Below are 20,138 nucleotides of genomic sequence, written 5' to 3'. Positions count from 1 at the left end.
TAGAAACAACTTTCATCAATACTTTGCATAATTTTATGCTTCTAAATTCTAACGAGTATAGTCCCCGATGACAATCTTTCGTCATCGACTAATACCCTCATCTCTGATGTAAATATTGTTTCCTGAATAAGAGGGTCTCCAATTCTTAGTGTGAGTCATTGAGCTTGTGGGAAGGAAGCTGTTACTCCGCCTGGTGGTGCTGGCTCTGATTTTCTTGTATCACTTTCCCAACTTGAGCAGCTGAAAGTTGTCCTCAATAATTTTGCAAGCCCTCTTCAGACATCGATGCCAGCAGGTCACGTCAAGGCTGGGAGGATACTGGGGTGGGGGGGAGGGGGGGAAGTAGACTCCAGTGATCCTCTCTGCCACTTTTATGGTCTTGTGGATTGACTTCTGATCAATTTCTCGATAGAGCTCTTCTGGAAAGTTGATATGCTGGTGGCCAGCAGCCTTGCCCGCTTCAGTCTCCTCAAGATGTGCAGTCTCTGTTGCGCATTCCCAACAAGTGAGGTGATGTTGAGTGTCCACGATAGGTCACTAGTTAAGAGAACTCCAAGGAACTTGGTGCTCTCCACTACTGAGTTATTGATGTATAGTTATTGATTGTTCCTGGTCCTCCTGAAGTCTATGATTATCTCCTTCATCTTGTCCACTTCGAGACTCAGGTTGTTACTCTCGTGTCATTTCATGAGATTTTCCATTTCTTCTCTGTATTCAGTAATGTGATGATGAGGCCAACTACTGTTGTCAACTGCAAACAATAACACTGTTGGAGCTGGACCAGGGGGAGAGCATGGGGGGGAAAGACAAGGGGGGAGATGTGGGGAGACGTGAGGGGGATGGAGTGTGAGAAAAGAATGGACCCATGGGTGGGAGTGGGTGTGAGAAGGGGATGGAGTAGTGGGTGGGGGTAGCCGTGAGAGGGGGTGGGCCAGTAGCATAAACAGGAACAAGCTGAGCATGCATACCTGAGATGCACCAGTGCCGAGCGTGATTGGATTAGGGGTGTGGTAGACAGTGTGGAATAATCTTGGAGGTTACTAGTGGACTCAGACCGGGAGACTATTTCGTTCATCATCTTCAATCTGTCTGCTGAAACAGAAAAGTCCTCCTTGTCGCCAGTCTACTACTATTGGCCCTCACCCCCTCTCACCTCAGCTCTTCATCATCTACCCTCCCACCTGTATCCAACTACTACTTTTTACCTATTAGCCTGTGTTCCTTCTTCTGACCTCTCCTCCCCACACGTCTGTAGAAGGTCAATAAGACCAGATATAAGAGCTGAACTAGGCCACTCAGCCCATCGAGTCTGCCCCACCATTTAATCATGAGCTGATCCATTCTCCCACTCAGCTCCACTGCCTGACCTTCTCCCCATAATCTTTGTTACTTTGACTATTCAGAAACCTACCAAACTCTGCCTTAAATGCACTCAATGGGGGCTGGCCTTCACAGCTGCACATGGTAGCAAATTCGAGAGGCTCTGCAGCTGAAATTCCTCTGCACTTCTGTTTCAAATGGGTGCCCTTCAATCAAAGTTATGCCCTCTTGCCCTCGGCTCCTCTACCACAGTGAAGAAGGCCAATAGTATGCAGAGCTTCATTTGTCAGGGGATTGTGTTCAATAATCATGAGGTAATGATCCAGCTCCATACAATTCTGGTGATTCCACACTTGGAGTTCAGTTCTGGTCCCCTTATTACAAGAAGGATGTGGATGCTTTGGAGAGGGCGCAAAAGTTGTTGCCTAGATTAGAAAATATGCCTTACGAGGCGAGGTTAGAAGAGCTGGGACTTTTCTCTGTGGAGCGAAGAAAGATGAGAGGTAATTTAATAGAAATCTACAAGATTATGAGAGGTAGACAGCCAGAGCTTTTTTTCACCAGGGTGGGAGTATCATCTGTACAAAGTGAAGGGAGCAAAGTTTAAGGACATCAGGGGTAAGTTTTTCCACACAGAGAGTTGTGGGCATGTGGATTGCATTTCCAGGGATGGTGATGGAGATTGGAACAATAGGGACATTGAAGAGACTCTTAGACAGTCACATGGATGCAAGGAAAATAGAGGGTTATGGGTGCAAGGTAGGGATGGGTTTGGACTATTGTAGAATAGATGGCACAACATTGTGGAACAAAAGGCCTGTGCTGAGGTTGAATGTTCTCAAACTGGTGTCATGAACATAAACCATTGATTGCAAGAACCCTCCAAAAACAGCCTTCATCAAATCAGACCTCAGAGGTGAAAGGGACAGATCACCAGATTCCAACAACTGGATCTCAGAATGTTAACAATAACCCAAAGTCATCATGTTAGTCTTTGGGATTGAGGGCCAGTTGGAATAGTTTGGGGATTTATACAGGGCTGTGGGAAGAGATCAGGGCAGTGTGGGATTGATACATGCCTGTGTGGAGAGATCTGGGCAGTGGGATTAGTTGGGATCAGACATGGGGCTCTGGGAATAGAGCAGGGCATAGTTTAAGTTTTAATTTAAGAAATGATATAGGGTTCTGGGAAGAGAATGAGGCAGTGGGATTTGTTTGGGTATAGATTCAGGGCTATGGGGAATGAGTGGGGCAATGGGATTAGTTTAAAGGCTGATATAGGACTATATAGGGGAGAGAGGGGCAGTGATATTATTTGTGGGCCTAATAGAAAGCTGTGGGGAGAGAGCAGTGCAGTGGGATTAGTTTGGGGATGGATATAGGTCTATGGGTCTAGAGTGGGGAAGTGGAAATACTTTGATGACAGATAAAGGTTTATGGGGAGAGAGCGGGGCAGTGGGATTAGTTTTGGGACTGATACATGGCTGTGGGGAGAAAGCAGGGGAGTGGGATTACTTTAGGGATTGATACAAGACTTTATAGAGAGTCATGCAATGAATTAGTTGAGGGACATATAAAGCAATGGGGAGAGAACTGGGCAGTAGCTTAGGTTCAGAACTGATACAGGGCTGTGGGGAAGAGAAGAGCAGTGGAAATAACTTAGGGAGTGGGACAGAGAACTGGGGGGGAGAGAGAGAGAGACAGTGGGATTAGTTTGGGGATGGAAATGGGAAATGGGGAAAAGGCATGCAGTAGGATCTGTTCTGGACTGGACCTGGTCTGTGGGGAGAGACCAGGGCAGTGGATTAATTCAGGGTCAGTTGTGGGACTGTGGAGAGAACAGAGCATTAGGTTTCATTTGGATACAAGGGAATGGGAAAGAGAGGGGCATTGGAATTAATGTAGGGACTGGTACAGAGAATGGAGGAGAGAGCAGGGCAGTGAGATAGTTTGATTCTGAACCAGGGCAGTGGGGGAAAGAGCTGAGCAGTGGGATTAATGTCAGACTGATTCAGTACTGTGGGGTGAGGTGAGCAGTGGGATTAATGTGGGACTGATTCAGTATTGTGGGGTGAGAGCTGAGCAGTGGGATTAGTTTGGGGATGGGACAAGGAACTGGGGAGAGAGAGAAGTTGCACGTGTTTTGGATTCGTCCTGGGCTGTGGGGAAAGTGCAAGGCAGTGGGATTAGTTAGGATTGATAAAGGGCTGTAGGTAGAGAGTGGAGCAGTGGGATTGGATTAGGGATGGATACAGGGCTGGGAGCGAGAGAAGGGGAGTGGGATTGTTTTGGAAACTGATGCAGGCCAATGTATAGAGAGTGGGGCAGTGAAATTAGTTTGGGAACTGGTGCAGAAAATTAGAGAGAGAGCAAGGGGATGGAATTACTTCAGTGACCAATAAACAGCTGTGGGGATAGAGTGAGGCTGAAGGATTTGTTTGGAGACTAATAAATGGCTGTGGGGAGAGATCAGGGGCGTTGAAACAGTATGTGTCTAATACAGGGCCATGGGGAGAGTGTGTGGCTGTCTGAATAGTAAGGGGACTGACACAGGGCTTTCTGGAGAGACCCAGCAATGGGATTAGTTTGGGATCAGAGGCAGGACTATGGCTATAAAGCTAGAAAGAAGGTTCAGTTTAGGAACTGACGCAGGACTATAGGGAGAGAGTGGAGCAAGATGGATTATTTTCAGGACTGATACAGGGCCATAGGTAGTAAGTGGGGCAGTGGGATCAGTTTGGAGATTGTTACAGGGCAAGGGAAGAGAGTGAAGCGGATGGATGAGTTTGAGAAATGATAGACGGCTGTCAGCAGAGAGTTGGCCAGTGGGCTTAATGTGGGACTGTTGCAGGGCTGTGGGGAGAGAGAGAAAGTGGGGCAGTGGAATTGTTTTGAAGACTGAAACGGGAATGGAGAGAGAGCTGGGCAGTTGGATAAGTTTGATACAGGCATGTGTGGAGTGCCAAATGCAGTGGATTTAGTTTGGGGACTGGTACAAACAATAGAAGAGAGAGTGGGGCAGTGGATTGCTGAGGGGAGAGAGAGGTGCCATGGGATTAATTTCAGAACTGAAAGAGGGCTATGGGGAGAGATCAGGTCTGCAGGATCAAATTACGGAAGGATATAGGGCTGTGGAGAGTGAGTGGGATATGTTTGGCAATTGAATCTGGCCTGAATGGAGAGGCACAGGTAGTGGTATGTTTGGAGACTGGTACAGACAATTGGAGAGAGAGTGGGGTAGTACGATTAGTGTGGAAAAAGAGCAGGGCATTTGGTTTAATTTAGGAATTGATACTGGGCTGTGGGGGAGGGGCAGTGGGATTAGTTTAGTTCCCAATCAAGGTTCATGGGCAGTGGGATTACTGTGGGACTGACACGGGGCTGTGGGGTGCAAGCAAGGCAGTGGGAATGATACAGGGTCATGGAGGGGGCAATGGAATTTGTGTGGAACTGACACAATAGTGTGGGGAGAGAGGGGGTCAGTGAGATCAGTGTGGGGACTAATAAAGGGTTGTGGGGATAAATCTGGGCGAAGGATTAATTTGGGGTCAGATGTGGAGCTGTAGGGAGAGAGCAGGGCAGTGAGATTAGTTTGGTTCTGAATCAGCTGTTGGGTAACAGCAGAGCATGGGATTAGTTTAAGGACTGATAGTGGACTGTGGGGAGAGAGGGGCAGTGTATTAGTTTTGGAATTGATAAAAAGCTATGGGGAGAGAGTGGAACAGTGAAAATCATTTGGGGACTATTACAGGACTGTGGGAAGAGAGCAGAGCAGTGGGATCAGTGTGAGATTGATACAGCGAGAGAGTGCAGCAGTGGGATTAGTTAGGGGACTGATATAGACCTGGGCAGTGGAATTAGTTCAGGGTTAGAAGTAGTGCTGTGGCAAGACAGCTAGGAGGTAGATTTAGTTTAGGAACTGATACAGGGCTATGGGGAGGGAATGAGGCACTTGGATTAGTTTGGGGACTAATGCAGGGCTGTTGGGAGTGAACGGGGCAATGGGATTATTTTAAACTGATACAGGACTGTGGGGAGAGTGTGAGGCAAGATGGATTCACTTTGGTACTGAAACAGGCTATGGAGGGAGAGCGGGACAGTGGGATTATTGTGGGACTGATAGAAGGGTGTGGTGCGAAAGTAGGGTAGTGGGATTTGTGTGAAACTGATACAGGGGTGTGGGTGAGAGCAGGGCAGTGGGATCTGTGTGGGACTGCTAAAGGGGTGTGGGGAGAAAGTGGGGTAGTGGGATTGGTGTGGGACTGATACAGGGGTGTGGGAGAGAGCAGGGCAGTGGGATCTGTTTAGGGACTGATACATGACTGTGGAAGAGTTTAGAACTGATACAGGGCTGTTGGGAGAGTATCAGGCAGTGGGATTAGTTTGGGGATACATAGCAGATGACAAATTTAGAGTATTGAATGCAGTTATGGTCTCCTAACTACAGGAAAGGTATCAATAAAATCAAAAGAGTGCAGAGATTGAAAAGGATGTTGCCAGGACTTGGGGAACAGAGTTACACAGAAAGGTTAAACAGGTTAGGAGTTTATTCCCTGAGGAATGAAGGGAGATTTGATAGAGGTATACAAATTATGAGGGGTAAAGACAGAGTAAATGCAAGTTGGCCTTTTCCACTGAGGTTTGGTGAGATACAAACCAGAGAACATGGGTTATGGGTGAAAGGGGACAATTTTAGGTGAAACATTAGGGGGAACTTCTTCACACAGAGAGTGATGGAAGTGGTAAATGTGGGCTCATATTTTAATATTTAAGAAAAATTTGGACAGGTGCATGGATGGGATGGGTATGGAGGGCAATGGACTGGGTGCAAGTCATTGGACAAGAGAAAAAAAGTTTGGCACAGACTAGAATGGCCAAAAGGCCTGTTTTCTGTGCTGTTGTGTCCCATGCATATTTGCCCTTTACTTCCATGGACACTGCATGACCTGATCTGCTTAGTTTCTCCAGCTCACTCTGTGCTTTGCAGCAACAGCAGGAAGTTTGTTCAGGAAGGAAATTGACTCAAGGTTGGGATTTCTGGCCCAGACTCTATTCTCCAGAGGCTCTGCAGATTTAAACAAGACATTTCCTGTGGTTGAGTGGGGGGGGGGGGGGGGGGAAGCAGGCCAAGTCATTGGGCTGGAGGTCGAATTAGGAGCCTGCGGAGCTTTTCCAAACCTGACAGAATTTAAACGGCATCCGATGGAAATTGAACATGTCCGTTGGAAAAGTCAGCTCAGCTGAGACAGGGCTGGAACTGGAATGGGGTCCCAGGTGGCTCTGAAACCTCTGAAGTCTCTTGTCAGTCTCGCATTCTCCATCATCCCACAACATGGTCACACAGTACAGGCCATTCAATCAACAATGATGTGTCGACCTATCTAAACCTACTTAATAAACTAACCCTTCTTTCCTTCATGCCCAGAGCCTCTATTTCTGTTGCATCCATGTGCCTGTCTAAGTGCCTCCACCACCAGCTCTGGAAGGCATTTCAGGCATCCACAACTCTCTATGTAAGAAAATCTTACCCCTGATATCTCCCCTAAGCTTTCATCCCTTCAGTTATCACAGATGTCCTCTGATATTTGCTAGTTCTTCCCCAGGAAAAAGGTGGTCGCTGTCTCCCTTATCTCTGCTTCTGTGTCTTGTAGACCTCTATTAAGTCTCCTCTCATCCTTCTTCACTCCAAAGAGAAAAGTCCCAACTCTGCTAACCTTGCTCCATAAGACTTATTTTCCAATCCAGGCAACATCCTGGTAAATCTCTTCTGCACCCTCTGCTGCTTCCACACCTTTCCAGTAATGAATTGACCAGAATTGAATACAATTCTCACCAGAGAATTATAAAGCTACAAAATCACCTCCTGATTCCTGAACTCAGTCCTCCGACTAATGAAGCCCAGCATACCAGTGACCTTCTTATCTACCATATCAACATGCAAAACAACCTTGAGAGATCTATGGATTTGGATCCCAAGGTCCTTCCACACTGTTAAGAATCCAGCCTTCAAGACTTCCATAAAGCATCCAGATTGAATGCTATCTGCCACTTTTCCACCCAACTCTGCATTCCGTCTATATCCTGTGGTGACCTGGATTTGAGAAGGTGTCTTATGACGCAAGGTTAGCAGACCTGGGGCTTTCTCTTTGGAGCGAAAAAGGATGAGAGGTGACTTAATAGAGGTCTGCCAGAACATGAGAGGCATAGATAGTGGTGGACAGCCAGCACCTTTTTCCCAAGGCAGGAGTAGCAAAAACCTGAGGGCATTTGAACAAAGTGAGGGGAGATAAATTTGGGGAGACATCAGGGTGTTTTTTTTAAACAGGGTGCCCGGGGTAATGGAGGAGGCTGGTATAATAGGGATATTCAAAAGACTCTTAGGCAGGCCCATAGATGCAAGAAAACTAGATAATTATGGTTGTGAGGAAGGGAAGTTTAGAACCATGGAGCATAGAAGCAGACTCTTCGGCCTTTCGAGCCTATGCTGAACTCATATTCTGTCCTGTCCCAGTGTCCTGCATCCAGTCCATATCCCTCAGTACCCCTCCAATCCAATTTTTTCTAAATTCACCACTTCAGCTGGCAGCTTGATCCACACTTGCACCACTTTCTGTGCAAAGAAATTTCCCCCCATGTTCCCTCTATATTTTTCCCATAACCCTTAACCCATGTCCTCCAATTTACCTGCATTTACCATGTCTGTACTCATCATTTTGTAAACATAGGAAGTAGGAACAGGAGTAGGCCAAAAATGGCCCATCGAGCCTGCTCTGCCATTCAATACGATCATGGCTGATCTAATTTATGACCTAACTCCATCTACCTGCCTTCTCCCCATATCCCCTAATTCCTCTATCATGTAAAAATTTATCTAACCAAATTTTAAATATGTTTAATGAGGCAGCCTCAACCACTTCCCTGGTTAGAGAATTCCAAACATTCACTACTCTCTGGGAAAAACTATTTTTCCTCATCTCTGTCCTAAATCTACTCTCCCGAATCTTGAGACTGTGTCCTCTCGTTTTAGTTTCCCCGGCCAGCGCAAAAAACCTTCCTACATCTATCCTATCCATACCCTTCATAATCCTATATGTTTCTATAAGATCTCCTCTCATTCTTCTGAACTCAAGCGAATACAATCCTAGACGATTTAATCTTTCATCATAAGTCAACCCCTTCATCCCAGGGATCAACCTAGTAAACCTCTTCTGGACCATCTCCAAAGCCAGTATATCCTTCCTCAAATATGGAGGCCAGAAATGGACACAGTACTCCAGGTGTGATCTCACCAGTACCTTATACAGTTGCAACATTACCACCCTACTCCTGAATTCAATTCCTCTAGCGATGAAAGCCAACATTCCATTTACCTTCTTAATAACCTGCTGCACCTGCAACCTAACTTTTTGTGATTCATGCACAAGCACTCGCAAGTCCCTCTGCACAACAGCATGCTGTAGTTTTTCACCCTTTAAATAATATTCAGCTCTTTTATTTTTCTTGCCAAAGTGGATAACCTCACACTTACTAACATTGTACTCCATCTGCCAGACCTTTGCCCACTCATCCAGCTTAACTACATCCCTCTGCAGACTCTCCACATCCTCATTACAATTTGCTCTTCCACTCAATTTGGTGTCATCCACAAACTTGGCTACACCACATTTTGTCCCCTCCTCCAAGTCATCAATGTAAATGATGAACAGTTGTGGGCCTAACACTGACCCCTGCGGCACCCCACTTACCACTCTCTGCCAACCTGAAAAACTCCCATTTATCCCAACTCTCTGCCTCCTGTCAGACAACCAATTTTCAATCCAGGCCAATATACTTCTCCGGACTCCACTTTCCTGTAAATTACTGATAAGTCTCTTGTGCGGCACCTTATCAAACACTTTCTGAAAATCCAAATATACAACATCAACCTGTTCCCCTCTATCTACTCAAAGAATCCTAACAAGTTTGGCAAACAAGATCTTCCCTTTCTAAAACCATGCTGCGTTTGCCTGATTGAACCCTTACGTTCCAAAAGTTTCACTATTTCATCTTTAATGACGGCTTCAAGCATTTTTCCAACTACAGACGTCAAGCTAATTGGCTGATAATTTCCAGTCTTCTGCCTACATCCCTTCTTAAAAAGTGGTGTGACATTTGCTGTATTCCAGTCTGCCGGGACCTGCCCAGAATTCAAGGAATTTTGGTATATGACCACCAATGCATCAACTATAACTTCTGCCATTTCCTTCAGAACCCTTGGATGCATATCATCAGGACCAGGTGATTTCTCTGGCTTTAGTCCCATTAGTTTCTCCATCACTACCTCCTTTGTAACAACTATTTTATCAAGGCCTTCCCCAACATTCGCATCCTTAACTCCGCATTTGGGCACGCTGGACGTGTCTTTCACCGTGAAGACTGACACAAAATATTTGTTTAATGCCTCGGCCATTTCCTCATTTTTTGCTACCAGTTTTCCTTTCTCATCCTCCAAGGGTCCTATGTTAACTCTGGCCATCCTCTACCGTTTTATATATTTATAAAATTTTTTGCTTTCTGTTTTTATATTTTGTGCCAATTTACTTTCATAATCCTTTTTCCCATTTCTTATTACCCGCTTTGTAACCCCTTGTTGTCTCTTAGTTTTCCCAATCTTCCAGTTTCCCAATGCTCTTTGCAGCTTTGTACACCTGCGCCTTCAATTTTATACTCTCCTTTATTTCCTTTGTTAACCACGGTTGATTTTTCCCTCTCTTGCTGCCCTTTTTCCTGACCAGAATATATTTTTGTTGAGCATTACAAAATATTTCTTTGAAAATCTTCCACTGTTCCTCAACTCTTTCATCAATTAGCCTGTGCTCCCAGTCCACTCTGCCCAATTCCTCCCTCATCCTATGGTAGTCACCCCTGTTTAAGCATAATTTATTAGTTTTAGATCTAACTATTTCCCCTTCCATCTGAATGAGAAATTCAATCATAATATGATCGCTATTTCCCAGATGGTCTCTGACTATTACATCATTTACTCTACCTATCTCATTGCACAGGAGATAGGTAGATACAGAAGAGCATTTTCTCTTGTGGGTTCCTTAACATGCTGCTCAAGAAAGCTATCGCGGATGCATTCTATGAAGTCCTCTTCTGGACTCCCACGACCAACTTAATTTTCCCAATCTATGTGGAAGTTAAAGTCCCCCATGACTACTGCCGTATCATTATTACATGCCTCACTTATCTCTCTATTTATTTCCTGTGCCACTAAACTATTGTTATTTGGTGGGCGATAGATAACACCCACCAATAATTTTTTCCCTTTGATATTCTTTATCTCTACCCAAATGGACTCAACATTATGCTCTTTAGATCTTATATCATTCCTCACTACTGCCTGGAGCTCATCTTTGATTAAGAGTGCAACTCCACCTCCCTTACCATCCTGTCTATCTCTTTGCACCACCTGATATCCTTGAAAGTTTAATTCCCATTTAGGGTCACCTTGTAGGCATGTTTCCGTGATGGCTACCAAATCATAGGCATGGGTACCGATTTGCGCCTCAAGTTCACTAACCTTATTTCTAATACTGCGGGCATTCAGATAAAGTGCCCTTATGCTCTTTGTCCTTTTAATATCTAGTGACTTCTGTAACTTTTTCTTTTGATTTTTCTGCCCACTATTTTTCTTTTTAATTTTCTTAACACTATCATTGACCCGAAAACTCATTGCACCATCTGATTTTTTACTTTCTCCTCCCAACATTACTTTTCCTATTTTACTGGCCACTACTTTATCTTCCCCACCCTTTCCCCTATCACTCTGGTTCCCATACCCCTGCCAAATTAGTTTAAACCTTGCCCCACTGCTGTACCAAACATACTTGCCAAAATGTTGACACCTTTTGGATTTAGGTGTAACCCGTCCCTCTTGTGAAGATCATGCCTTCCCCAAAAGAGATCCCAATGATCCAAGAAGCCAAATCCTTGCCTTGTACGCCAGCACCTCAGCCACACATTCACTTTCCTTATCCTTACATTATTTTCATCACTTGGATTTGGAACAGGTAGTAATCCCGAGATCACCACCCTAGCGTTCCTGTCTTTCAGCTTTCGTCCCAGCTCACTGTAATCCCTTTTCATTACCTCCTCCCTTTTCTTGTCAATGTCGTTTGTACCCACATGTACCAAGACATCAGGCTGCTCTCCCTCTCCTCTCAGAATATTTTGGACCCGATTTGTGATATCTCGTACCCTTGCACCAGGGAGGCAGCACACCATGCGGGTATACTTATCTGGCTCACAGAACCTCCTGTCTGTACCCCTGACAATGGAGTCCCCAATAACTGCTGCATTTCTCCTTTTCCTTTTCTTTTGCACCACTCTGCCAGGCTCATTGCCATTGACCTGGTGCCCGTGGCATCTTCTGTCCGGTCATCTCCCTCAACAGAATCCAACACAACATAACTGTTGCTGAGTGGGATAGTCACTGGTGGGCTCTCCGTTTTTCTCACTTTTTTCTTTCCACCCTTGACGGTTTCCCACTTACCTGACACAGGTTCTGGAGTATTTATCGCCCTGAAAGTTGAGTCGATTAACTCCTCACTCTCCCTTACAAGCCACAGGTCATCAATCTGCAACTCCATATCCCTAATTCGCTCCCTTAGTAACTGCATCTCGGTACACCTGGTGCAGATGTGGCCATTTGGGAGGGTGAAGGTCACCCATTGTTCCCACATCTGACACCCAGTACAGAGCACTAACCCTATTGGCATGATTCTGAATACGAAGGCAAATAACTCAGCTTACCTTTTCTCCTTGCCTGCTTTCTCCGAAGCCTGATAAGCCAAAGCCAGGAAGTCTCACTCCTTCACTGCTACACTCACTTACTGAGCCGCTCCTCGCTGCTGGCCGCTCCCTCCCCTTTCACTCCTTTTACTGGCCCCTTGACCAATTAACCCTGTCACTTTCAGGAAGCTCCTCCTCCTCTGACTCACAGCCCGACTCTCTCCAAGCTCCTCCTCCGACTCCCAGCCGAACCAAGTAGGCCCAAGCCCCGGTAAGCCCCCGACTTTAATAGCTTACCTTCTCCTCACTTTCAGCAAGCTCCTCCTCCTCTGATTCACAGCCCGACTCTCTCCAAGCTCCTCCTCCGATTCCCAGCTGAACCAAGTAGGCCCAAGCCCCGGTAAGCCCCCGACTTTAATTGCTTACCTTCTCCTCACTTTTAGCAAGCTCCTCCTCCTCTGACTCACTTTCAGCAAGCTCCTCCTTCTCCTCTGACTCACAGCCCGACTCTCTCCAAGTTCCTCCTCTGACTCCCAGCCGAACCAAGTAGGCCCGATCAAATAAACCTCTATCAAATCACCCCTCATTCTTCTACACTCCAGGGAATAAAGTCCTAACCTGTTTAACCCTTCCCTGTAGCACAGTTCCTCAAGTCCTCACAACATCCTTGTAAATCTTCTCTGTGTACTTTCACACTTATTTGGTATCCATCCTGTAGATAGGTGACCAAAACTATACACAATACTCGTAACTGGCACCACCAATGTCTCATACAACTTCACCATAATATCCCAACCCCCATTGATTCTATCTATCCCCCTCATAATTGTGTATACCTCTATCAAATCTCACCTCATTCTTCTATATGCCTGGTTAGATTGTTGTAGAGTAGGTTGACATTCTGAAGACTCTGATGGGCACATTAAAAAAATAAAGGGTTATGGGTGTTAGGGAAGGGTGAGATGGGCATGGAGTGGATTGAGCAGGCTGTGCATTTATTTATTGGAGAACAGGAGGATGAGGGGTGATTCCACAGAGTGTTCAAACCATGAGAGTAATATATTGAGTAAAACAAAGTTAGGTCCTTGTTAAATCACCTCCCCACCTCACCCAATATCCTCTACTTACAAATTCGACTACTCCCACAGAAGCAAGGATGAGGACACTATGGAGAAGAGACTGAGAAGACTTGTGGGATCTTGCACTGATTGAAGGATGTGTCTTACCTCCTGGGAGTGAACAAGGTTGGTATTTAAGGCAGGGATGGACAGGTATTTGATAAAGGCCATCAATGGTTATGGGAGAAAGCCTGGGAGTGGGGCTGTGAGTGGATAAATCAGCTCATGATTAGAATGGCGGAGCAGATGCAATGGATCGATGCACCTAATTCTGCTCCTGAATCTTGTGATGTGACTTCATAGACTAAAAGGGGCTTAGTTGGGGTGGGGAGGGGGGCAGCTAGCACCTTTTAACCCAGAGTAGCTAACAGCAGAGACATCTGAACGAGTTGAGGTGAGGAAAGTTTAGGGGATATGTCAGGGGTAAGTTTTTTTTAATATACAGAGCACTGTGTGATTGAAATACATTGCCGGGGTGGTGGAGGCTGATACAATGCTGGCATTTGAAAGAATCAGACAGGAGCAAAACTATAGGTTTATGGCATGAGGAAAGGAAAAGTGAAATTGTGTAATAAGTTTATATAGGTCAGCAGAACATCGTGGCCCAAAGGGCCTGTGCTGCACTGGAATGTTCTCTAGACTCTCTACCTCAAGAATCATAACCATTTATGTTCACTCCCTGCTTGAATCTGCCCCTCTGCTGCCAGCTCAGTCTCAGACGAGTTGATTTGACACAGAAAGGAGGAATCCCACTGGCTCCCGGCCAGGGGAGCAGTGAGCTGTTCAACATCAGGTGGAATCTGACGGGGAGCAGCATGATGTGTCGGTAGCTTGTGAGGGGAGGGAAGGCCACGGCAGGATCTACCCAGTGATCGGTGGGGAACTGAAGGAGTGTGGCATTCCAACTCCCCGTGAGGCGATCAGGCAGTAAACAGAGCTCTTGGCATGTTGGCATTTATCAGTTGTAGTGAACGAGCATAGGAGCTCAGAGTGATTCTGTACAAGAGCCCAAATTTGGAGAGTTGCCTGCAGCTTTGTATACCAACCAGCAGCAAAGATATGAATATTTCACAGGAGGTTAACAGGACATTGCCAGGACCAGAGGAACTGAGTTACTGAAGAAAGATGCATAGGTTGGGACTTTATTCCCTCGGAGAAAAGTCCCCGCTCTGTCAACCTTCCTTCATAAGATGAAGAAAATGGAAACATTAAACACACTACAGAAAACAGGTCCTTTGACCCTTCTAGTCTGAGCCAAGCTTTCATTCCACCTCATCCCACTGACATGCACTCAGTCTCTAGCCCTCAAACCCTCTCTCATATACCTATCCATATTTTTATTAAATGTCAAAATTTAGCCTGCACTTCAGCTAGCAGCTTGTTCCACATTCCCACTATTCCCTATGTGAAGAAGATCCCCCCTCCCAATGTGCATGTCAGTGGGACTAAGTGAATTAGAGATGAGCAAAAACTAGATGGGTCTGTGGCAATCTGCTGCCAAATGTTGATGGACCATGACTACCCACGGTCTCTCCCTGACTCATTGAGTTCCTCCAGAGTATAACATTGTGACAGCACTGAGAAGAATTAAGACCATAAGATTAGGAGCAGAAATAGGCCATCCAGCCCTTTGAATCTTCCCAACCATTTCATCATGAGCTAATCCATTTCCCACTCAGCCCCTCTGCCTGGTCTTCTCCCCATAACCTTTGATGCCCTGGCTAACCAAGAACCTATCAATCTCTGCCTTTAAACCACCCAATGACCTGACCTCCACAACCACCTGTGGGAACAAATTCCACAGATTTACTACTCTCTGGCAGAAGAAACTCCTCTTCATCTATGTTCTAAGCAGATGGCCTTAAATCCTGAAGTTGTGCCCTCTTGTCCTGGACTCTCCCACGATGGGAAACACCTTTTTACATCTACTCAGATTCATATTTCAGATCTCCCTTTTTTCTTCTAAATTACAATGAGTACAGGCCAAGAGATCTCAATCATTCCTCATATTCCTTTCATTCCCAGAATCATCCAAGTGAACCTGCTTTGAACCCTCTCCAAGTCAGCCCATCCTTTCTTAAATGAAGAGCCCAAAACTGCTCATAATATTCTGTGAGGTCTCACCAATGCCTTAACATCACATCCTTGCTCTTGTATTCTATTCCTCTTGAAATGAATGCCAACATTGTCATTCTTTGTTGTCTTCAACACCATCTCACCATGCAAGCTGACAAGGATGTTGCCAGGATTCAAGGAGCTAAGTAACAGAAAACATTAAACAGGTTGGAATTTTATTCCCTGGAGCATAAGAGGTAGAGCATTGGATAGGATTATACAAAATACCAGGAGATGGTTACCTCTCTGACTGGAGGCCTGTACCTCAGGATTCAGTGCTGGGTACCAATTGTCATTGGTCATCTATATCAATGAATCGGATGATAATGTGATATATTGGATCAGAAAGTTTGCAGATGACACAAAGATAGATTCATTGTGGACACTGAGAAAGACTTTCAAAGCTTGCAGAGGGATCTGGACCAGCTGGGAAAATGGGCTGCAAAACAGAAGGAGGAATTCAATGCAGACTGGTGTGAGTTGTCGCATTTTGGAAGGATAAACCAAGGTAGAACTTGGATGGTAAATGGTTGGGCACTGAGATCCAGAGGGATCTGGGAATACAGATACATAATACCCTGAAAGTGGTGTCACAGAGAGATTGGGTTGTAAAGAGAACTTCTGGCATCTTGGCCTTCATAAATCAAAGTATTGAATAAAAGTTTTGGAAAGTTATGTTAAAGTTGTATGAGATTGTGGTGAATCTCTGCTGAGCTGACAGCCTTCCCATCGGCTAGCCTTGACTTACTAACATTGGCTGTGCATTATCTCTACAGTTAAAGACACTCTCCTTGGGTATAACTGTGTATGTGCCCACTGTCCTTCATTATTGTACCATTAGCTTCTACTAATAAAAGCCATGATTATAGTTCGACTGCATCGTCTTTGTCTATTTCATCAACTGAGATACTGGTATGGCCAAATTTGCTGTAGTCATTAGTGGGTTGTATAAAAACTGAGTTCAATTTTTAACAAATCGGTTCAAACATTAAGTTTAATAATTCAACAGTTCAGTTCAAATGTCATTATCAACGGTCGAAAACTTGAGTCGACCTGCCGACTCAGAGAGAAGAAAAGCAACCGCCCTGCCTCACACAACCAGTCTGCTTCTCCCAACCCATCACACGCTGGGCACCTACTCCCACAAGAGCCCAAACCTCAGAATGAAGGTTCGAGAACTAAGTGACCACACGACTCACCCCCCCCCCCCCCACCCCCAGAACCGGAGTATTAGAGGTGGTTAGGCTGTCAAGTTGATGGTGGGTTTGATTGTAATGGTGGACACCCTTAGTGGCAGATTTGTGCCATATGAACTGGTTGGTCAATGTCCCTGGTGGCTGGAGTCTGTCACTTTATGTCAATGATGAAAACTGTAGCTTCACTTTGTAGTATTCTGAAGCGTCCCTCCCTCGTATATCTTTTGCAGAGGTGTATGGTGGGAATCTCAGTGAAGGAAAACATACTGGCAGTCCTGGAGGTCAGGTAGGACCTACGTGGTTGTAAGATCATGTCAGGACATTGGGATTGGAGAAAGTGTGCCCATCTTCTCATGGGTGGTTCTTGATGTCCACGCACTGCCGGGATGAAGTCCCCTGGGTCCGTGAGCGAGGGTGTCATATCCCAGCTTGGACGAGAAAGTTGCCAGATCCTCCTTTTGGGCACTGTGTATGCCTAGCATGACCCATGGCCATTTGTCCATCCAGTTTGGGCCTGTGAGCCTTGCCTTGAAAGATGCCTTAATGTGCCAATGAAAATGTTCCACTATGCCATTTGGTTGCGGGTGGTAGGCCATTGGGTGCCAAGCAGCCGGGCCATTGCTGGCTAGAAGTGAATTGCGCACCTCTGTCAGAGTATATGTCTGGCGACAAGCTGAAAGGGGCAGGTGCACAGGTCAAAGTGAAGGTGTCTGAGAGTGGGGACACCATCTGGCCATCTCATGAATCTGTCCACAATGGTGGAGGTGGGTGACACCTCTGGATGGGGGTAGTGGTCCCACTATGTCGACATAGATAGGGTCGAAATGTTGGTGTGTCAGGATGAAGTTCTGCAGTGGCACTTTGATGTGTCGTTGAATCTTGGAGGTTTGAGAGGGGATGCTTGCTCTGGCCCAGTTGCCGACCTATTTGTGCAGCCCATGCCACATGAACTTGGCTGCAATAAGTTTCTTTGTTGCCAGAATGGAAGGGTGAGCTAGGTCATGAATAACATTGAAAATCCAGGAATGATGGGTCTTGGCATCGCAGAGGAGTGTGATGTCAGTGGGCCCAAATCTCACATCCTCTAACGTTAGATCTGAAATGGCAGTGCAATAGGCGAGCATCTCTTCAACCTCTCACTGAGCGGCTGTGACAGCCGTGTCATTGACACTGGGGCCAGAGCGTGGGTGGCATTGATATACAGGATACTGCATCTGTGACCTGGTTCTTCTTGTTTGAGATGTGCTAGATGGAAGTTGTGTATTCCGAGATGTAGGTTAGTTGGCGCTGCTGTCGAACTGACCAAGGATCAGACACTTGGCAAAGCAAAAGGTAAAACACAATTCTGTGGACACCTTAGTTCAAGTAAAATCACCATGCTGGAGAGACTCAGCAGGTCAAAGTGTCCTTTATACAGCAAAGGCATATATATAACCGATATTTTGGGCTTGAGCCCCTCATCAAAGTATGAGAAAATGCCAGTGAGTGTCAGAATAAAAGAGTGGGAAGGGGAAGCGGCGGGGTGTGGGGATGGCAGGGCAGGAGATGATAGGTGGAGAAGGGAAGGAGAGGACAGTTGTACTGAGGGGGAGGGGTGGAAAGGCATGGCTATGTAGGTAAAAGAATTGGAAAGCCAGGGAATGGGGGTGGGAGGAAAAAAGGCAGCAGGTTTGATGGAAAGCAGTGAAGTCAATGTTTATGCCATCTGGCTGGAGCGTGCCCAGATGGAAAATAAGGTGTTGTTCCTCCAATCTGCAGGTGGTCAGGGTGAAAAGTATACATGCCCATGGACAGACATGTGAGCATGGGAGTGTGACTCAAAATTGAAATGGTTGACCACTGGGAGGTTGCTGTGGTGGTGGACGGAGAGGAGGTGCTGAAGTGAAGCGATCTCCCAATCTGCAACCAGTCTCTCCATAGAGAATGCCACAAAGGGTGCACCAGGTGCAGTAAATAAGTCTTCTTGATGTACAGGTATAGTGTTGCTGTTTGGGGCCCCAGACCATGATAAGGGAGGAGGCGTGGGTGCATGTAGCACCTCCTAAGAGCATAGGAGAAGGTGCCGGGGTGCAAGGGATGACTGCACGAGGGAATTGTGGAGGGAACAGTCCCTGCCGAAGGCCAAGAGGGGAGGAGTGGGAAAGAGGTGTCTGCTGGTGGGATCCTGTAGTAAATGCCAGAAACTCCAGCGGATGATGTGTTGGATGTGGTGGCTGGTGGGGTGGTTAGTGAGGATGGGGGGGGAATTCTATGTTGGTTGTGTCTGGGAGAAGAGGGATCCAGGGCAGATGAGTGGGAAATGGAGATGCAGGTGAGGGCTGAGTTGATAGTGGTGGAGGGGAAGGCATGTGGAATTCACAAGCTCTGAACTGGAAGACCTCATCTTGGGAACAGATGCAGCGAAAATGGAGAAATTGAGAGAAGGGGATAAAATCCTTGCAGGGGACAGGGTGTGAGGAAGTGAAGTCCAGGTAGATATGGGAGTTAATGGGTTCGTAGTATACATCGGTGGATATCTCCCGAGATGGAGATGGAGAGATCCAGAGAGGGGAGAGTGTTATCAGAGATGGACCAGGTGAGTTTGAGATCGAGGTGGAAGTTGACCACGAAGTAGATGAAGTTGACAAGCTCATCGCAGGTGGATGATGCAGCCCTTACGTAGTCGACTATATACTGGATGGAGAATTGTGGGGTGTCACCTGTGTGGCTTACAGCATGCATTGCTCTGCAAAGCCCACAAACAGGCAGGTGTAGCTGGGACCCATGTGGATACCCATGGGTACTCTTTTAATTTGAAGTTGAAGCCAGATGGCATGAACATAGACTTCACTGCTTTTCATTAATCCTGCTGCCTTCCCCCCCCCCCCATTTTCTGCCTTTCCAGTTCTTTCACCTACATTGCCCTGCCTTTCCATCCACCTCCCCCTCAGTGCTGCTGTCCCCTCCGTCCTTTCTCCATCTCTCATCTCCTGCCCCCACTTCCCCCTCCTACTCTTTTATTCTGATGCTTACCGAATTTTCTCATACTTTGATGAGGGGCTCAAGCTCGAAACGGCAGTTATGTGTCTCTACCCTTACTACATAAAGGACAGTTTGGCCTGCTGAGTCTCAGCAGCATTGTGTTTTTAACTTGGCAGAGACAAACGTGAGTGGTTTGTGGTCCCTGAAAGCCGTGAAATCCCTCCCCTCGAGAAAGTAGCAGAAATGCCGGATGGTGAAGTAGAGAGCGAGGTGCTTCCGGTCAAAAGCATTGTATTTCTGTTCGGCAGTCTCAGGTGATAACTAAGAAAGGCAAGGGCTGCCAGCTATCATAGATCAGTTGCTCCAGCCCTCCACCCACAACTATGCCAGATGGGTCGACTATGAGAGCGGTTGGTTCGTTGGCCCCTGGATGTAACAGCAGTGTTGCCTTTGCCAGCACTTACTTGGAATGATCAAATGCAGCCTGTGTCATCCTCAATGAACTCTTTTGGCTTGTTCGCCAGGAGCTTGAAAAGTGGTTGCATTATTCTGGCTGCTGCAGGCATGAAACGGTGATAGAAGTTGATCATGCCGACAAACTCCCTTCACAGGAGAGGGTTTGGGAAACTTTTGAATGGCCGTGACCTTGGAT

General features: G+C 46.3%; 1 protein-coding gene across 3 annotated transcripts in view; it reads right to left on the bottom strand.

The window, feature by feature from the left end:
• Positions 1-20,138, bottom strand: part of LOC138753888 (integrin alpha-5-like) — a 140,545-nt gene that overhangs the window by 70,250 nt on the left and 50,157 nt on the right. The gene's annotated exons all lie outside the window — the stretch shown is intronic.

The sequence above is a fragment of the Narcine bancroftii genome, chromosome 2 (assembly GCF_036971445.1).
Source record: "Narcine bancroftii isolate sNarBan1 chromosome 2, sNarBan1.hap1, whole genome shotgun sequence".
NCBI classification, from domain to species: Eukaryota; Metazoa; Chordata; class Chondrichthyes; order Torpediniformes; family Narcinidae; genus Narcine; species Narcine bancroftii.
Note: the sequence above shows the minus strand (reverse complement) of the source record. Positions and strands in the feature narration are given on the sequence as shown.